Source organism: Sceloporus occidentalis, unplaced genomic scaffold (genome assembly GCF_023333645.1).
Source record: "Sceloporus occidentalis isolate IW3139 unplaced genomic scaffold, rSceOcc1.0.p SCAF_3, whole genome shotgun sequence".
Taxonomy (NCBI): Eukaryota; Metazoa; Chordata; class Lepidosauria; order Squamata; family Phrynosomatidae; genus Sceloporus; species Sceloporus occidentalis.
This window is the reverse complement of record NW_028316983.1, coordinates 151518861-151535072: the sequence shown is the minus strand read 5'-3', so window position 1 is coordinate 151535072 and position 16212 is coordinate 151518861.

Here is a 16212-nt window from a genome sequence, read left to right as displayed (position 1 = left end):
ACAGATGAACATCCATGACTCGTGCTGGGTGCCACTATTAGCTGTAGGCACAGCAGACCACCTCCAAAGAGCAGAGAACACATACCCTGCCAACCTGAAAAGAAAAATAACATTACCCTGTTCATGAAATGCACTGCAGAAAGGACATTTCTCTTTCCACTTGTAAAAACAACAATACCGGGGGTGTGGGAAATGAAACTCCAAAGATCAGGCTTTAAAATAAGCCTAGGACACCCTCTTAACCTGTCATCTGTAACAGTAGAAGGGTGAAACTCATTTTTTATATCCTCTCACTTCTCCCACCCCTGCCATCATGACTTGTGACCCATAGGGTCACTATACTTGTAGTCTCCCTTCCTTTATTCGAGGAAGAAAAAAGTATCCCCCACTCCACAGTTCTCACTGTTGGCAACAACAACAACAACAACAACAACAACAACACTAACAAAATCCTAGAGAATCCATATCAAACGTTTGGTTTTTTGCAGCTTCACCACTACTGTTGTGTAACATACAGTATTCGATTCCCCCCCAACTGTTTTTGTACTAGAATTTAATTTTTCTTAGCATTATGGAAGGCCTTGTCCAGTAATGCATGTATATGGCTGAGATACTGTTAGGAAGCTGTTGGGCCATAATTCTCTGTAAGTCTACTTCTTGTCACTGCTGGGTCTGGGAGGCTATTGTCAAGTGCAAAATGCAGTTCTCTGTCATCAGAATGTTTCATTCATTCATTCATCCATCCATTCATCATTCATTCATCCATTCATACATAACATTCATGTATCACCTCTTGATCCACCAATACCCCTCAAGTGAGGTACAATGGGCAAAAACAATTTTAAAAATACATGGATTTAAAAATAAAAATAAACATAGAATTTAAAACAGATTGCAAAAACTCCTTAAAAATAATTTAAACCCAGGCAATGAAAACAGCCAGAGCAATTTCAAGGATCAGTGGCTGTACAAAATGGCATCCAAAATTCAAGTGAGATGGAGCAAGTCTGATTTCCCTTGAGTGGCAGTTTCACAATTGGGTTACTGCTACACAGGACGTTTTGTCGTGTGCATCCCTCCACAAATAAGTGGGCAGAGATTTCCCAACATCTCTCCTAGATCCAAGACTGCAGCTGGAGTGTGTCTGGGAGACCCTGTCCATTGATCAGCAGTGAGGAGATCCACTCTGGTGCTGGAGTGGCATGGAAAGTTAGCATGCATAGACTTACTGAATACCTCTTTACACAATGACCAATTCTAGACAACACCTTTACTGTTTTAAACATGGTATTCTTCCATTTTGCTTTTTACTGACCATTCCAGTTTTGTATTGTACAGTATTTCAGTTATTTCAAATGTTGTTTCAATAAGCTGCTTTTGTTTTATTGCTTTCAACTCATGGACTGTCTCAGCAGAGCTTTTGTGTTGAAAGCCCCCCCTCTCTCTCTCTCACACACACACACACACTCTACAGGATTTCCTTCCCCATGTACCCCTCTGCAGCAAAAGGGGGGCATGCTTCTGGTTGCTTTTCCTGCTCCTCCTTCCCATCTGTTTGTGTGTGTGTGTGTGTGTGTGTGTGTGTGCCTTCCCATCTGTTCTTATAGCTTATATTTTGTACCACTTACACCTGCTGACACCTCTATGGAGTAAAATACTCCATAGAGGACATGAAGAAGAAACAGTGAGTAGGACAACAAAGCGAACAAAAATGTCATTTTCCCTATTTTTCATTAGAAAATAACCTCAAAATTACATTAAACTCCACTGGGAAAATAATTTTAATTGTTTCTTGTTTCTTTCTTTCTTTCTTTCTTTCTTTTAAAACCTGAAAACCTCTTCCTTCGGCAATGCGTAGAACAGAAACTACAATACAAATATTACAACCTTGGTTGTTCTACATAGAAGAAAAAATGTGGATTGTGAGGCACTTTAGAAAATAGTCCTACTGATGTTCCAGGAACAGATGAGGAAGCTAATCCATCTATTAAAATCCTCCACTTTCTCCCTAGCTATTGCTGGTTCAGCTACATGACTTCTGTAGTATTCTTGATGTCTCCACTGCCCTGCTGCATTATCAACCTTGCCAGGTACCAATTTTTTGACCTGCTAACCAGTCATTTGCCCATTCAGATAAAACCATATTCCAAAGCAGGATTGAAATAGGCCATTTTTTGAGGATTTTTGGCTGCAGCTGCACTGCTGAAATAATCCAGTTTGACACTACTTTAAGTGCCATGGCAGTTAAGCTGTAGTTTGTTGTGGCACCAGAACTCACTGTCAGAAAACGCTAAGTGTCTCATCAAGCTACATTCACAGAATTTCGTAGTATTGAGCCATGGCAGTTAAAGCAGTGTCAAACTGTGTTGTTCCTGCTGTGTGGATGCAGCCTTTCCCATATGAAATGTGAAACTTCACATTCCTCAAAGCTATGGAAAAAGTCGGAGACATTCACAGCACCAAGGCCTCATGATAAGTTCTTTCAGATACTGCAGAACAGAAGCAACCAGGTGCCATAGGAAGGCCATTTTTACAGTATTACCATGGCAGAAGTAAGATACACACACATTTTTGAAACACATTTAGAACTGAGGTGCAAACATCACCTTCCTGTTGATCAAGGGAACATATACATCTTTTGCAGCCAAAAGTAGCAAAAAAATCCCCAAGGCTATTACTAGTTAGAAACATGTCACAAGCAAATACAGCAAATAACAGAAGTACAGGAAGACAGGGGAGAATCAAATATATAATCAATTTGAATCCCTTTACTGCCAGCTAACAAAGTGGCACAGCAGCAAGTATTATGCTTTCAAGCCAGACTTCTACAAGTCCCAGAAGCCTCTGACACTTTATATAATTGGTCACAGAGTGGCTGTTTATTGAAGCAACATCACTATACTGTGCTAGCTGTTCAGAGGTCTAACAGGTCTGGGATAAAGTCATGCCTAGTGCAAATACACAGCATACAAATCTTACGAAGTTAACTGGATGTTCTGAGAGGAATAGCGGAACCAAGTTTGACCCACTGTATTTAGCATTTACTGTTTATTCCCTTGTTTCCACATCACAAACCCACTTTTCCTGCCACATTACAATCTGGACAACTCCAAATAATCTAAGAAAGCATTCAAAATCCCACAGCAGTAGCCAACTATCAGTTGCATTTAAGTGATGGCTATTGGTAGTCCTAGAGGCAGCCAATGGCTCTGTGGCTGTGAATTTCCAATGGGTTTTATAGGAGCTACCCACATTCCCCAAAGATATGGCAATAGTTGGAGGTATTCACAGCAACAAGGTGTTGAACCCATAAGTAGTACCTGTAAAACTCAGCATGGACTCATTTCCCTAAAGTAATTGAGCCACTACATGCCTCCAGGAAATTCTATAAGTATTAAGTAATATAGTATCCATACTATCCCACTACTGTTGTCATTGTTGTGCATAGTATTTTGATGTTGCACACTCTGAAGCCACCCGGATTCCCACACATGGGCTGTGTTTACATGCTGCATGACACTGGAGCACCTGAAAGCCAGCTTCCATCTGTGGAAGGGCAGAAAAGCTGGCTTTTCCCCGCTTCTTTTTGGGCTGGCAAAAAAGTGGATTTCTCAGGAGTGGCTTGAAGTCACCTCTATGGGGATCTGTAAACACAGAATAAAAAGAGGGCATGCTCATTGCTGACCAACTCATTAATAATGAGACCAGACACAGAGAACTGGGTTATACAATGGGCAACTTTATTTAACTCAACTTATTTAAACTTATTTCTTCGAGAACTGCAAAAAACCAGGGGGGAGAACCTTGTGTAGGAACAGCTGGCAGATGGTCTGCTCCAAGACCAATTCCCCAGCTTCCAAAGGGCGAAAACACCTGTGCCCCAAGGGCAATCCATACTTTGGGTTGCTCCCCGGCCGGCATCCGGAAGGCCAACCCAAGACTCCCCCACTTAACTCGCCAGACTTAAGTGAGGGTTTAAATATCAAGCCAGCCCCAAGGCAAGTCTCTTTCCCTTCACGTTTACTCGCAAGACCTAAACGTGATTTCCAGAGACCTAGCTTCACCCTTTAGGAGGGTGCCGAGGTGTTCACCGAAACATCTATCTCCCCCCGCCTATGCGTGGAACCTATTTATGACCACACCCATGCCAATTGTCAAAGTCCTCAACCAACAGTGTGGGGTAGGCGAAAAAACCCTTGGAAAGGGGAGAAAATTCCTACACGGCCCCGAGGCGACCAGAATTAATTTTCACACTGATGTCGAGGTGGGAGGGTGGGCCAGCGTTTGAAGCCAAGTGAGAGGAGTTTGGGCAGGGAAGCCCCAAGCAAGCTAAACCCCGCCCCCTCCTCTCCCAACAGCCAGCAGAGCATGCTGTTTTCCTTTAACATGCTGGTCTCTAATGAGAGGCCAGCAAAATCTCCTCCCCAGCCCAAATGGTCGGGGAGAAGCATTGCTGACCAACTCATTAATAATGAGACCAGACACAGAGAACTGGGTTATACAATGGGCAACTTTATTTAACTCAACTTATTTAAACTTATTTCTTCGAGAACTGCAAAAAACCAGGGGGGAGAACCTTGTGTAGGAACAGCTGGCAGATGGTCTGCTCCAAGACCAATTCCCCAGCTTCCAAAGGGCGAAAACACCTGTGCCCCAAGGGCAATCCATACTTTGGGTTGCTCCCCGGCCGGCATCCGGAAGGCCAACCCAAGACTCCCCCACTTAACTCGCCAGACTTAAGTGAGGGTTTAAATATCAAGCCAGCCCCAAGGCAAGTCTCTTTCCCTTCACGTTTACTCGCAAGACCTAAACGTGATTTCCAGAGACCTAGCTTCACCCTTTAGGAGGGTGCCGAGGTGTTCACCGAAACATCTATCTCCCCCCGCCTATGCCACAGATAAGGGGCAAGCGTCCGCTTAGCCCCTATCCCCCACAAGGCTGGCCAAACAGCCAAAACCCCTGCTTGCAGATCTCGAAGAAAGAGCTGGTTCCCCACTTCAAAAACGTGGATGCCATCCGCTCAGTAGAGCTCAGGCTTAAGCAACATGATATCATCGTGAACCAGGTAGAAACCCAGTCCTCCATTCATAGCCTTGCAGATCTTATTGTTGGCCCTTTTACAGGCCCTATTGTAAAGGCGTGGATCACCTCCACCGCCCCAAACTTGGTGTGGCAGCTTTGCCGACTCTAACAGCATAACAAAATGCCATCTCTCATGAATGCACCGCATGTCATGAATGGCTTGACAAAGAAGGGCCCTGCCATTAAACAAAACCAAATCATTGCCTCCCAAATGTATCTCCAAAACAAGAGGGAGCAGAAACTGGCCTTCGCCAAAGACAGTAGCCCGTGCCACCACAGGACACGTTTTTCTTTCCATTCAACAATGGCCTTATCTGATAGCCCCAGCTGGCTTCCAAAATGGCACCTCCTGGCTTGGCGGACCACACAGAACACCATGATGTGTCCGCAGATCCACACATGGTGTCTCATCACAGGGTGTACTGCATCTGAAACAGATCATACAAAAACACCATCAATAAGTCAGAGGTCGCAAACATGACCCATAGACCTGAGATTTCATCGACCGATCCTCTGCATATCTCGTTGATGTACGCCCAAGGCAGCCACTGTAGATGCAGCCCCTATACAAAAGGAGTATGTGGCAAATACAACTCCGTTAAAGCATAAACAATTTAATATTCTTTCTGGAACTGAACAAAACTGGAACCTGGTGATTGGTAGCCCATCCAAATAGCATAACAAAGGGCCAGGGGTATGTCCTTTAACTTGTAGGAATTTGTCTAAAGCTCTAACAGGACAGAGCTATTTATCACTGAATGATAGTAGTTGCAGCACCTTGTCATTTTTTGCCTGGTCTGATTTGGAGGAATGGATAAAAAGGAAAATAGACTGCTCGGATAGAGTAACATCTTGAAATAACAGGGCCTTATTGGAGAAATCTTGTCTTGAAGCTACCACTAGCTCGCTTATCCTCAGCATGCCAAAAAAAGGCATTTAGTGCGGCTGCATGGAAAAGCATTGCCTTATAAGAGGAAGTGGATAGAGATGGCCAAATAACACTGAGACCCTTTAAAGTATTGGGTGACAGAAGCTTGTGTGGGTCCTTAGTTATTATAGCTTCCCTGTACCATCATTCCAGTAGCTTATGTATCCTAAAATCACTTGAAGTACCATGGCTGTAGCCAAAAGGTTATAGCCGAAAGCCTGTTCTGTCTAGACAAAACTGTTAATCCTTTATCATGTAAGGACACACAAAACTGTAAGAAATGTATATATAACAGACACAGGGTACCGGTCAGCCAACCCTGAGCATCTTTGGACTGTCATAAATTCATTGGCCGCCCCAACACAGGTTTTCTTTGATGCGGCGTCAATGACAATCCCAAAGCCAGAACTAATTTTCCCTGCCAATATTCCATATGTCCGTTAGCATCAGGTGTAGAGAATCTGCCACCTCTGGTGTAGAGAATCTGCCACCTCTGGAGCTAGTTGCCTGAATCGCTCCATCTGCATACAAGAAATAGAATCAGGAATCTCATTATCAATTCCAGGGAGGCTGCGAAGAGAATGTTATGCGACAAGCAATGCAATGTGAATGCACATTTTAATCTCATGACTTTATGTGATCTAGAGGTCAGTGAACTCACTACTTGTACAAACACCATGTTGTCACACCAGAGTTGGCCAACTCGCTTGTCCATAAATGTACAACAACTAAAATGGGGAACAATTGCAAGAATGTTAAGTCTAAAGTAATATCTGATTCTAATTATTGCACAGGCCACCTGTGGGCATACCATCTTTTCAAAAAGTGGACTAGAAAGCCTATTGAACCTGTATTATCAGAAAATATGTAGCTGGGCATCTAGCTTCTTAACCTCTCTCCAAATGGTTATACCACTGAACTTATCTAAGAATAGATCAAATGGTGGATAGTTTGCATCAACCTTGTCCTATGGTAAGGGTGTGAAATCCCACCAAAGGCATCACAGAGACATCTTAAGAAGGCCCTACCTGGGGCCACAACCCTAAAGTTGAAATTAAAGTGGCCAATGAGCTCTTGAAATTCCCTTAGTGTTGCCTTTCTAAGGGAAGCAAAGCAGTTGACCCTCTACCAGCATTGGTTAACCATATCTATAATTTTACCTAGGAAGGTAAACTATTGGCATGTCCCTCTGTCTTACTTTGGTGAGAAAGGAACCCCCAACTCTCCAGCTAATGTTTCAAAACACTGTAGTAATTGGAGACACTGTCCAGAGCTAGATGCCCCCATGAACAGGAAATCATCTAAATAATGTATAACCCCTTTTAAGCCCAATTTGGTCTTAAACACCCATTTCAAAAATGTGCTAAACATTTGAAAATTTGAACAAGGCATTCAGCACCCCATAGGAAGTGTCAGATCCATATAAAATGTACCACCAAAACTAAAACCTAACCAATCAAATTTGCCTGGGTGAACTGGCAACAGGAGAAAAGCTGAATATCACATTTTGCCAACTCTGCTTTCAATCCGTATTTGTTGACTTCCCTCATGGAAGTGCCAAAGAGATATATTTAACAGTAGCCAATTGGTGTGGAATGGCATCCTTAACACAGTCTCTCTTGGTAAAAGAAAGATGATGTCAAAGCTGGAATTTCCCCAGTGTCTTCTTAGGGACTATCCCAATGGAGAGACCCACAGGTCTGGAACAGGAGGTTCCTGGAAGAGTCCAATCAACCTATCTTCGGAACTTCCTTGATTATCATTTATATGCCAGGTCTCCCATTTGCCTAACTAATTTTAAGTTAGGAGCCAGAAAGGGGGACGAAATATCACAAAAAGGGGATCTTCAAACCCTAAGTAAAACCTTTTAACAAGAACAATGCAGCCTCTCTGATGGGATAACGTTTCAGCCAGATAGAGAAGGTATCAGCATCTAATGAGCTAGGTCCCTTTTGTAGCAGGGGTGGCAGGGCCACCTACCTTTCTCGTATCTTGGTCCTTATGTCCCATTTGTCCCCTTATCAGGGTGCAGTTATTAAAGGATTCATTCCCTCCACACAATGAGCATTCATGCTTAAACCTACAGGGCTTTCGGTTACAGACACCCTGTGAGCCAAACTCCCAGCATAACAGTTTTTGTTGTTGGCTTGTTGGTCCTGAACCATGAAAGGAAGACAAAATAGGCGTTTTCTGGACCAGATGTCCACTATGCAAGCGCTCACCTTGTGTAGGCCTAGCAGAAGGGGAAGATGGCACCCCTGTAGCCATGGAAGTCCCAGGTATGGGGTTAGGCTGTGATACAGCCTGCAACTGGCCTGGACCCCGTGGTCAAGTGACCAGTGATGAAAGAAACTGTTGCTCAAGTTCCTCACCTGGTGAAATGTCTGAAACATTACCATCCACTGTAGTTCGCTCACCCTCTGGAAGCCTCCTGACACATTGACTGCGAAGAACCCTCATCTTGGGCTTGTAACTGCTCAAGGGGAGTAAGACGAGAGCAAACTTTGTTAAATAATCTCTTTTGTTCCAACATCACAGCTGACATATGCCCAGAAGATGCATTTGGAACATATTCCACCCTCTCAGATTCCAAAGCCTGCAACCTGGATAGCACTGAATCCCAATGAATATCTTTATCACTATCATCCTCTTTGGGGGCAGGGCCCTTCTCCCTCTATTCCTTTCTTTGGAGCTATTAGCAATTACTTTAACTGAGTAAATGATAGTTCCTATTATAAGGATGTGCTCCAAAAAACAAAGGCCATACTGAACAGAACAAACTTGAATTGCATAATATATCACCCATCCCAACATTAATGAATGTATATGTTTGTGTCACCAGCCATCCTTGTATTTAACGGTGGACTCCCCTCCAAATATCATCCATACTGGACCCAGCTTAGCATAAAAATTAATTTGAAAATGGCTGATTAACACTTGACATGTGGAACTGGGGTCCCCTGAAATTGTATGACACCCCTTGTAGAAGCACAGACATCCTCTCAATAAGGCTGACAATGTGAGAATAATAAATGGCTGGGGAAATAATAATAATAATAATAAAAAATGGCTGCCACACTGATCAGTAATGGAGGGTAGCCAGCACAGAATGCTGTTATAAAGGGAATTAAGCACCAGCTGCCCTTGCGTTTATTTGCAGACTCCCTCCCAAAAAACGTCCAGGCCAACCTGGCTTAGCATGAAAATTTTATTCCAAAATGACTGATTACAGATTGTTATGGCAATCTGTGGCCCTCTATAGTTGTTTGACACCCGCAACTGAGCCAGAGACCTCCCCAAACAAGTCTGGGAATGCAGTTATATAAATTGGCTGCCAATACAAAATGGCTGCTGAGCCTCAACCAAATCAGCAAGGGAGGGCAGCCAGCACTGAATGCTGTTATAGAATGAATTAAACACCAGCTTAGCATGAAAACTTTTATTCCCAAATGACTGATTAGAGATTGTTATGCCAAACTAGGGCCCCCTGGAGATGCATAGCACCCTCACTGAGCCACAGGCCTCCCCAGAAGAAGGCTGCAAATGCAGCTATAGAAAATGGCTGCCAATAGAAAATGGCTGCCACACTTCTCAGCAGCAAGGGAGGCAGTCAGCAGTGAATGAAACACCAGCTGCTCTTGTGTTTATGGGCACACTCCCCTCCAAAAGCCATCTGGGCAAACCCAGCTTAGCATGAACAGTTTTAGCCTAAAATAAGACTCAGAGGTGGCATTGCCACTTCTTTCCTCTGAAATATAGCCTGCAGCACTGGCAGCCTCCCACCCAAATACTAACCAGGGCAGACACTGCTTAGCTCCCAACATCAGACAGGATCTGAGTCCTTTAAGGTATCAGTGGAATAGGTCTGACTGAGGATTGTTATGTAAAGTTGGGGCCCTCTGCAGTGGAAGGACCCTCCTCACTGAGCCCCAGGCCTTCTTCCCACAACAAGGCTGCAAGGCAGCTATATGAAATGGCTGGCAATGCAAAATGGCTGCCAAGCCTCAAACCAAATGGCTGCTACTGAAACTATTAACAGGGGGAGGAAGGTAGCAGGCACAGAACTTGAAGGGGATATTCTCTTCCTCCCCCAGAAGCCCAACTGAGGGCTGCTGTGAAGAAGGACCCAAGCCCCCTTCCCAGCCCCATCACTTAGCCTCCAGAGATCTCTTGTCCTGCCAAGGGCTTCCCACAGTCAGGCTAGCTGGCTCCCTGCTGGCTTTCAGGCCCCTCTTCTCCAAGGCCGGCCAAAGGAGTGCTGGGCAGGAACAGGCATCTGAGGCCTCCTTCCTGCTCCAGCGTTTGAAGCCAAGTGAGAGGAGTTTGGGCAGGGAAGCCCCAAGCAAGCTAAACCCCGGCCCCTCCTCTCCCAACAGCCAGCAGAGCATGCTGTTTTCCTTTAACATGCTGGTCTCTAATGAGAGGCCAGCAAAATCTCCTCCCCAGCCCAAATGGTCGGGGAGAAGCATTCAGTTCCTGCAGCTTCACCTCTTCATCACTCGCAGCTGAAGAAAATACACAAACAGTGAGATCCTATTTATGTGTTTGTAAGAAAAATTAGCCCTGATGATGACAAAGAGCTGGCATTTTGGTTGACCAATAAAGGTATCATCTTTGTGAATTTTTAATTCTGCTGCTTTGTGATGTCTCCCTCAAACAGCTCTAAAACAATCAATTGCAGCCCCCAATTTTATTTTAAATGTGTGTTTGGCTGTGTGCATGTGTTCATGGTCTGTATGTGGATATGAGCAAGGTGTTGGAAAAGTTAGTCCCCTTACCCATGGGCTGCATAATTCCCACACTAGTATATGATTTCCCTTTGAAGTGGAGATTTCATGTTCTGCCAACTTAAGCACTCTACTACCTGAGGCAGTCATCTCCCTCTGCTTAATAATGAAGATGTAATCTAGGTTGTACACCTCTCCAAAAAGGACAAATACCAATATATGTTTGAGGAATTATGAATTAAAGTTAGCTCAAAGGCAGCAATGTATAGTGGCTGGGTTACTTAGCCTTCGACCCAATCCCTATGTATACCAAGTCCAGAGACAGAAAGAATTCCAGAGGCAGGTTTCAAACCAATTAAAGAGTTTTATTTTAAAAGGGGGAAATCCAACAATCATACACCACATGAAACCACACACGCTCACAAGGACTAAGAAATTCAAAGGTGTTATGTTGGAACAGAGTAGGCTAAACTAACAGAAATACTACACCTGAATGGATAGCCATTCTGCTTGTTGCAGGTCCGGAGAGGAAACGGGAGTTCACTCACTTCCAAGGCAGATGGGGATTGCCAAGTGAGAGAGGCAAACAAACTGGCAGCATGTATGCTTATTAGTAGACTAAGCTGAGGAAACAAAGGAAAGGCACCAATATTTATAAGGAATTTCACCCCTGGGGCAAAATTCAGAGCTTAGAAAAAGGCCAAATGGTAGTGCTTTCTTTGAAATGGGTTTGGATCACTTTGAAGTCAGTTTTCCAAGGTGGTAACATTAGGTTGTGAATATGAGTGATGGATGTGCATTCCCGAGGCAGGAGAGATTAGCATGCAGAATTATCGGAGTCATTGACTCTTTGGCATCAGCCCATTGTCAGCATTTCTCACCTCTTCTAGAGTGTCCAGGAAAAACAGAGCCCCTGAAACTCCTAATGCTAACCTAGATGTGATTGAGGAATTCTAGTAATGGCAACCACAATAGGGTCATAGAAGGGCCACTTAGCTGGCATTTTATTGCAATACTGATATCAAAAGAGGAGGGGTCCTATTGGGCTAACCAAGACCAGCCTGAGTACACTTTAGGAATGTAGAGCTCACACTCAAGAATGAAGAACTTTAAAAGTTAGTTCCACATTGAGGAAGATTATAATTTTTTTTCATATTTTTGATAACATTCCATAATTTGAAAAATTATGTTGCACACTTTTTGTTTGGGCAGGAACATTGGTATTGTGCAGAATGTTATCTTGTTTTTAGTTTTTTGAACAAACAAAATTTTCAGAAGACACTAAATAGGCAAAGAAAATAGTGATTAATCACTTTTCCTCATTTTTCCTCATCTTTTGTTTCTTTGAAAATAAATACTAGGCATCTAGTCTTTAAATTCTCTCTGCATAGTTATAAATTCATTTGTAGCTTGTTACTTTTCCCCATTTTATTCTCCTGCCAGTCTAGATACTGACTGGTAATTCTTAAAAAAAGGATACCATTATTTTGTTATGTTAATCTTATAAATAGGAGAGGGAAGCATTTGGTTTGCATATTAAAACTATTGGAACACTTCCCAGAGAACTTGGTGGTTCAGAACACAGCTCACGCTTAATGGTAGCTTCATCTATTTTATTGCAAGCTGTTTTATGTCCCAAGGTGGGATATCAATAATGGCCATTATCCTAAGGTATCAATCTTCAAATCCCAACTTAAATTCCAAAAATTTGCACCAAATGATTGAAGTCTGTGGCAAGGTTGTGTAGGGTACTCCACAATGATGGGGCCTGCCCTCTCCAGGCCCTAATCCTCATTGTACCACAACTTGCAGGTAGGAGAAGACTGGATGCATTATTCTGAAACCACTCACATGACTGTTCCAACAGATCTCCATCATTTAAAATGGCTCCCTCTAGGCTAAGATAGGATTCAGGGGGCATGTAGGATCATGACGCCACAGGCTGAGTCTCCTTTATCTGTTTTGCAAAATCTAAAAACCCCTAATTGTCCATATGGAAGGCTAAGCTAGTAGCACCTTTGCATTATAATTTTTCCATGTACACAAACTTTGTTACATGCATAAGATTACTAAAAATTTGGTGTATAAATTACCTTCAGCCTATGTTTATAAGCCATAAATGAATTTCATGTTTAGATTTGAGTCCCATCTCTAAGATATCTCATTATATATGTATGTGCAAATTTTCCAAACTATGAAACAAAACCTGAAATCCAAAATACTTTTTCTGGTTCAGATAAGAGAGACTCAACATGTAGTGCTACAATTGTAAATATGCAGCATAGCTGAATACAGAGGAGTTACGGATTCTAACTTGAGGTTACAGATTTCTATCTGCAATACAGAATGCTAGCAAACCTAACTAAATAAAGAATTGTACACTTCTAAATTTTGCTAGGCTGTTTCTTGGTTCTAATACAGCATATGAAATGGCAAGTGTTAGGGACACCTGCATACAGAAGCAAATATTTTATGGGGAAATGTGTTTAAAATGTATGCAAATTTCAAGAGCCTAAAAAAAGAAAATGCATTTTTTATGACAAATAGATCCAGGGAGATTGAGTGATGCAATCAAAATTCCCACTGTGTTTACCCTGATCAAATCTCTCTGTGGCAATTTAACTCTTGTGAAATTCACATTACAATTTGTATCAATTTAAAATGGAGCCACCATTTTAATCATTCTTGGGTTGTTTTAAACTGTCAATCAAATGATGCACATCTATGTCACACTGTTTGGGCAACCCCACCACCACCACCACCACCACAACCCCTGTCAGCCTCAGAGGATGGCAATGGGAAGCCCCTCAGAACAACCCTTAGCAAGAAACCTTGGGATAGGTTAGCCTTGGGGAGAGTCACACACACTCAGCCATATAACAATATAATAATATAATCTCTCAGCAACATAATAGGTGTGCAAGAGGTGTAGTTTACACCAACTTGAGAGCAAAGTCTGTTGTGGTTTTATTTCTTGGGAAAGAGGAAAAAACAACCCCCAACCCACAGCCCCACTGATAGGGTTTTTTTCACCAAATGTCAAGCAAATCATGTGTACCTTTGTCATACTGATGATGCAAGTATTTAAAGCTGCAGTCTACTGTGCAGTCTACTGTGGCCATTCAATAACAAATATGAGCATAAGCTCTCAAATTTAATTTAAAACAACAACATCACACACCATCTAATGATGTTCCCAAGAGAACCCCTTTCCTGGCTTTGGTGCACTCTGGGAACCAGACATTGGTGGCAATAGGGGTATTAAATAACTGGCAAAAGAGAAAAAAAGCTGGACTGAACTTTAAAGAGACCACTTTCCAAAGCGTGGGAAGTTTGAATCCACTGCATTTCTGAAACTGCTTTTTTCACTCCCACAACCAAGTGCCAGAGAGGGAAAAACAATGGCTCTTACCTGGCAGGGAGAGCGCAAAGAGCTGAGCAAGATCCACCCCCTTACACATTAACCACTCCCTCATGAATGCCCCAAATGGGATCAGGAGCAAGTTCCCATTGGTGGCACCCTGATAAAACCCGGTGTTTTGCAAAAGGAATGAGGGAAATGAGTCAAGGGGGATTTGCACCAGACCCCCTTGAATTCATAGTGAGAAAAACCTGTGCAAGTGCGAACAACCTCCTTTCAAACCGGTTTGCAAACGTAGTGTTTACAGATTCTATATTTACAGTCTTGATTATATAATAAAAATCTTTTAAAAAAGAAAATGCAATGTATATATATTGCAACTGCCCTGGCAGTGATGTTTCACACTTGAAGACTAGTGCAATTGTGAGCACCAGTAAAAGAGGATGCTTTAAGCACATTTGGGGAATGCAGCAGCTACTGGTCAGAGGCAATGTAATGCAACAATTATTGCCAAAGTCATTTTTTTCTGGGTCTTATCATAATTTCAAAAGCTGCATGTAGTAATTTCCCAAGTTATGCTGCCAGCACAATGAAGTTGTGGATCAGCCTATTATTCAGTATAAAACTGGGATGAGTAAATGCAATGATCAACAGCCTTGATCCTGTGCATGGTGACAGGGCGACACTTTGCCAAACTTTGGCATAAAATGAAATTTTAAAAACCTAATTGTCAAATTCTGACTGCAAAACATGAATATCTTACAATTTAATTTAGAATAAGCCTTGTTGTTGTTGTTGTTGTTGTTGTTGTTGTTGTTGTTGTGTGCCTTCAAGTCACTCCTCACTTATAGCAACACTATCGCATCATTTTTCTTGAGCCAGTTGGTTCAGAAGGGGTTTGTCTTTGTCTTCCTTTGAGGCTGAAAGAGTGTCACCAGCATATAATAAAATATTGCTTTTGTCTCTCCATTAAAGCAGACTTTAAAACAAAGCAAGCTTAATGTTCTGATTTAGCTTGGACAAATATATAAAATAAATCTTTTCACTAAATAGATTCCAAGTCTTCTTTTTTAAATACAATCCACTAATTGAAGACATTCATTTTCCTGAGGTTATTTAAGTCTGCTTGAAACAGAAGGTTATGAACATGCCTGGCTTTTTCTCTTCCTTTCTTTTCCCCTCTTTTTCTTTTCAATGATTGTAGATCAGATGGCTTGCATGTTTTGCCATTATTATATATGCTTTGGGGGGGAAATGGGGGTGAGCCAGATTTATGAAAACACACATCGATCTGAAATGATGAAATATGAAATAGAAAACAGTAGGAAGAGACCGATTTATGGGAAATATTGATAGCCCCTTCATGTGCTCAGTCTCGGCCAATGAGGCCATGCCTTGATTATATACCCTGGCCACAATTCATAGGGTGTTTCAGAGACACAAACTCCCTTAAAGCGGAAAAACACTTTGTTTGGGTGTGTAGAAAGTGTAGTAGATAATAGATGTTGGTTGGACTTTGTAGTTTCTGGTCCATAAATAAAATTTATTTTTTATTTATTTTATATCCTACCTTTCTCCCAGTGAATGATTCAAGGTAGTTTACAACCCTTTATGAACAACTGAAAATATATATTTTTAAAAAACCATGCAAAAATTAAAAGACAAATAATTGACAGTTTTGTTTTTAAAATATACATTAAGAACATTTAAAAAAACATATTTCAAACATAATAAAAGAAAAAAACACAACATGCCCCATTAAAAGTCCCATTTGCTTCATCAAAATAAAACCCAAAAACCTGCCTAAAAAGATTATGCCTACAAGAAGAAAGACTGCAGAGAAAGGGCCAACTGAACCTCCCATAGAAAAGATTTCCATAACTTGGGAACAGTCACCAAGAATGGTCTCTCTTGTGTTCTGACTAAGCATATAGGCAAGGGTGATGGAACAGAGAGAAAAAAACACAGACTTTAAAAGTCATGCAGGCTCTAACAACAACAACAACAACAACAACCATTTATTTCTTACTTATCTCTCCCCATAGATTGAGGTGCAGATTAACAACAATTAATAGACACACCTGGTCATAGAATCATAGAGTTGGAAGAGATCA